This window comes from Topomyia yanbarensis, chromosome 2 (assembly GCF_030247195.1).
Source record: "Topomyia yanbarensis strain Yona2022 chromosome 2, ASM3024719v1, whole genome shotgun sequence".
NCBI classification, from domain to species: Eukaryota; Metazoa; Arthropoda; class Insecta; order Diptera; family Culicidae; genus Topomyia; species Topomyia yanbarensis.
In genome coordinates, this window is record NC_080671.1 from 171,198,121 (window position 1) to 171,203,339 (window position 5,219).

General features: G+C 36.8%; 1 pseudogene; it reads right to left on the minus strand.

Annotated features, from left to right (window-relative positions):
• Positions 1-2,509: 2,509 nt before the first annotated feature.
• LOC131679892 (uncharacterized) lies at positions 2,510-3,984 on the minus strand (annotated as a pseudogene).
• Positions 3,985-5,219: the final 1,235 nt, after the last annotated feature.

The window sequence follows — 5,219 nt, forward strand, 5'->3', positions numbered from 1 at the left end:
ATAATAAAAAACGTCAATAATATATTAACGATCCCGTTTTAATTTCAGCTAAAAGATTTCGAAGACTACAACTAAATGCATATTTTATTGGAACTGAATATATTAACATATTATTGCAATTCCAAATAAGCCCAGAATAAAATATCAGAGTAAGTAACCATTTTTATGATCAGATCAGTTTAAGAAAAGATACTTTAGTTTCCGTCTAAAGACCAGTAAAAACTTTCCATTCGAGTATCAATAATAGTACCGTTGACGTGATACGTCATACTGATAAGAAAGAATAGCGTAAATCTTAAATTTTTCTTCTTATACTTATACGTCGTGTTTGTCTGGGCAGCACGTTGATTTAACACCAACTACACTACGGTTAAAATTTGTTGTAATAAGTCGACTTCGTACTCACGTGGTTTCGTTTGCATAGTTATGGTACACCGGGTTAGTGTGAAAAAGAGGCAGACATATTACACCCAAGTTTAAACGAGCTAAGTCGGTATGGGACTAGTAATGGCAGAAACGATGATAACATCACACGAGTGATTAACGTTACTTTTCGATTGAAGTTGTTTCAATGTATCATACGTTTTTCCGCCGTCTCAATTGCCACGATGATATTAATCAAAGATTGATTTTTTTTTTCATTTTTCTACTTCTACTTCTACTAGGGTGATGAGCCTATTTTGGCACCATTAGGGAGAGGGTCGCACTATTTTTTGAACAATTTTAAAAGAAGCCATATTATCTATAACCTTTCTCAGCATAAAGTATCAGTGTACTGTTTCTTAAACATCTATATAATGCTTATTTAGCAGAATTGCCTCAATTTTCAGCATAAATGAAAATAAATGTTCCATTCTGTGCATCTATTCCCACCTCAACGATCCAATTATCGCCTCATGGGTGTGCCAATTTCCACCTCATCGAAAAACAATCTACTTGAAACGCAATGCCTCATATTCCATTTGCGTCGATTCTAACTAGGTATCCAGATCATGGACGCCAACGTGTGATTTGTAAAACGAATCATTCTGCTTTTTTCAGCCGATCAAAACAAACGTAAACATCACGCACATCAATGAAACTCATCAGCTGTTACTAGAAGAGCGCCCAGAATTGCGCAGGCAGAAAAAAACCATTCGAAGGTTAGCAACTGCAATGACAAGTTTCACATCACATTGCTTTCTCCCGATCCGAATTGTATGTGCAGATGAAAATAAAATATCTGCAATCAACAATTAGTTGAATAACTTGAAGTAATTGATTACTTATACCTGAAATTGCATTACATTATATTTACAAGTTCATGTTTTGGTTTGGCCGCACTAGTGATTCTTCTCTGTATGATGGATACAAAAAGTTGGTTTTGATTGTGGTAGTGTATCAGCAAAACATGCCAATAATAGGAACCCCCGTATTTAGTTTTATCCTATTATAACACTAGGCCTATTCTAGTGTTTGACGAGTGATTTTAAAGTGAAATTATCGTAAAAAGCTTCTCCAGCTAAAATAAAGGTATGTATCAGTGCAATGTTTAGCATATTTGTGCTGGAATAACGAGATATGAGGCGGTAAATGCTGGCTCGTAAGTGTTTATTTTGCTAAGCGCCGTTGCATCCAGTTTCGGTCCACTACGTGAGTGAGGCGGAATAGTAGATATTTCAATAAGGTGATTTTGTTTTAATTAAAAGTTGGATTTAGAGGATAGTTCTGAATACGTATGTGCACAACAAATAAAGAATATAACTTGAGCTTATTTTTTCTCACCTGCTTTAGCCAAATTGATAGTGTCATTATCTCATATGCTTGATTCGAAACCAAGGGGTACGAAATAGGGTCACAATAGGCTCTACTGCCATAATAGGCACATCACCCTACTTGATTCTGCTCCCATTTATGTGTACCGTAGAAAAACGTGTGTTTCGTGTTATTTCATGTAAAAATAATCTATTTTGATATTCTTCTATAATTGAGAAGGATTGGGTATAGACGAAATTTTTTGTAATTTTGATTCAATTCTAAAACGCGCCAACATCAGCGGCCTAAAAATACCTCGCGCTAATAGCATAGTACTCCTGCCGAAGGGTATTATCGCAATGATCGTCTGGTTAGCAATGGTCAAGTACCTGCCAAATTGGAATAGTTCAAAATGCAAATATTTAGTCACATACGAAATCCACAATTCAACACTTTTCATTTCTACGTAGTATTCGGGAGGATTATTTTTAACAGCATTTTCTTTTCATTAAAAACATCTCTGTAGCGTATTTGCATCTTAATTTTTATTTCAAACATCGTTATTATTCGTAATAGAAAATCTTATTTTTTAGTATTTGTGGTAATGAGAAAAAAAGAAAAATATGGAAACAGGCGAATGGTATCAACGAAAGAAAATTAAATTCTAAAATAAAGACATCATCATAAAATAAAATAAAACTAAATATAAAACAAACTAGCGAAATGCAGAAAAAATTCAGCTGAAATATATACACAGTATGTCAAACGAAATCATTTAGAATGTTTCTGGTTCTTTCCAGTTGTACAAATTTGGCATGACTTTGTCGAACAACTCTCTATTCAGTTTAACAAGTAGTATGTTAGCAAGAGTGTCTTCTGCAAGTCCAGTTCGCCGGTTGGACAAATCCAGTCCAAGGGCACTGAAAGCTCTTTCTACAGAAACTTGGTTCGACGGAACAGCCAATACTACCATTGCTACTCTGTAAAGTTCTGGATGTGTTTGACTTCGGTTTAGCCAATGCTGAAATGAGTCATAGCCGTGGTTCTGCCTTGGTTCCACATCCAGAGCATTCAGCTGTTGTAAAAAAGTGGACCGATCAGAGCTAGACTCCGCTGGTGCCGAACCTCCGAACAAGTCGGTGAGAAATTTATCGAAGTCATCATTTCTAGTCTCTGTTACTGGTTCAGTCGTTCGACTTGAGCTTGGACATGGATCAAGTTCAGAAATTCGGTTCCAAGTATCAACCATATATTCCTGCAGTGTAGAATCATAATCAATAATAATAATCATCATCATAGGAATGCTTGTATGAACGTACCTGAACTTGGTCCTTCTCGTCGCCCGTGAATATTTTTGATCCCAAATAGTTGAACCTGGGATCCAAATATAACGCCATTTTGAATGCACGGAAGTCTCGGAGGTTATTCAGCCGGTTTGTCAACGCTTCTACCAGTTCCGGCACAAAGGATGGTTTTCAATTTTCTGTACCTCACTGATAGCCAACAACCATCCCATGTAAAAATCTGGCAGTGAAACATGAGTAGCTTGTATATTTTTTGTACAGATGTATACAGGCTTTAATGCATCTACATATTTCTCTATAAATTCCCAGCTACATGAAAAATTTAGAAATCAAAAACATTTGTAGATTAAGAAAGACACTCCTAACTTTCCTCGGATCTCGAAAGGTGACTTAAGGGGTAGCACATTCTGAACGAAAACTTACCATGTTCTGGGAACTGTCCAGAAAGCTCAACGAAGAATTCTTTTTGAATTTTAAAACTTTCGAGCATTCTAAATATTCCACCCCACTGAATTTGGCACCAAACAGGTGGATAGTGGGCGTTCCGGAATTCAAAGTGCGACTTGTACCTGGTTAGCTTACATTTTTTTGCCACATCAGTTACTTTTTTCACTGATTCATTACTTTTTTTTACCACGTCCAAAATAGCCAATTGAAGTGAATGCACAGCACATCGAATGCGATTCAATCGTTCGTTAAATGTGGTACACAAAGCTCATCTGTAAGGTCACGTTGTTCTGTATTGTCATCATCTTCGTCCCAATCCGCTAACAATGTCTGCTCCAATTCTGATTTCAACAACCGAACAGCCGCTAACATGTTAGCACCGGTATCGGATGTTATGGAGAAGATCTGTTCTATTGTGACTCCGAAACTGAGCAATGTATCCATTATTTTTCCTTTCAGAAAGCTAGAAGAAAGTTTGGCTTTCCTTCACTTCAATCATAGCTGAAAATCAAAATCCGAGTTAAAGTAAAATGCTATATTTTAGTAACAAGACCTACCCAGAGTTCTCACAACAACTTTGTTTCTGATCACGTACTGTGCGTTGATGCCGAGGATATGTCGATGAAAACGAGATGCCGAATCTATTTTTACTGAAACTAATCGATTTTGCATTTCTTCCTTCAAAAGTTCCCTGATTCTCTCCGCGACGTTCTGCATGTGCATCCTTATATCAGTTGAATTAATCTTGCATCCAACTGCAGCTCTTAAGGGTTCGAAAATCTGCCGAATTCCTTCCCATTCGAAACACGATTGCGGGAACTAGTGGTATGACACCATTTTAATCGCGGAATCTAAAAGCAACAGTTTATCGATGGCAACAGGACGTTTTGCAATAACCCTGGGCTTTTTCGCAGATAAATCAAAATCCTTCAGCAGGCCAACTTCATGAGCCTTCTCTGCGTATTGAGAACGAAAATGGCGAATGAAGTTTCCAATATCATATTCAACCTGCACGTATGTACAGCCGCTCTTGATATCGATCTTGCAAAATGCTTTTTCTCCGTCTCGACTAACAAATTCTTCACCAATTTCAACATTTGACCGTTTTCTGCCACTTCGATTTTTCACATCTTTCTTTGTCGAAGAATTTCCTTCAGCCATTTTCGTTTGTAGATATCCAAATCGGAAAATATCACTAAACGTGGAAGAGGTTGAATTTTTTCACAACGTTCAGTTCACCAAGAAGAGAATGAATTGAATGAATGAAGTTCTGCCAACAACTTAAACTGACGCATGAATGAAGGATTTGGCAACTTTGCGTTCAGGAATGACTTTTATGAAATTCTGGAGAAATGAATGAATGAACGCATGAAGCGTCTTCGTTCAAAATATATATCGCGGCGGGATAAGAAAAACAAAGGATGGTAAAAAATATATGCACTGAAAGTAATTTCCATTCGCATTCATATGGGAATGTCAATTTTTTCGAGCTCTGGTTTTAAACGACTCCTTATACGCAGTTGGTCAATAATAAGAGCTTATGCGAAATCTATTGGACAACCATTGAAACTCGTTTAATTATTTTTATTGTTGGAAATAGATAGAAATAGATAAAAGAACCACTGCTCTGATTGGCTAAAGCATTCAACCGAACCGAAGTTTTATGGGTGACTGAGCACTAAAATTCTCCAAAAGTGAACGCTTCATAGCAAGTAATTGTCACGTTTAACAAAA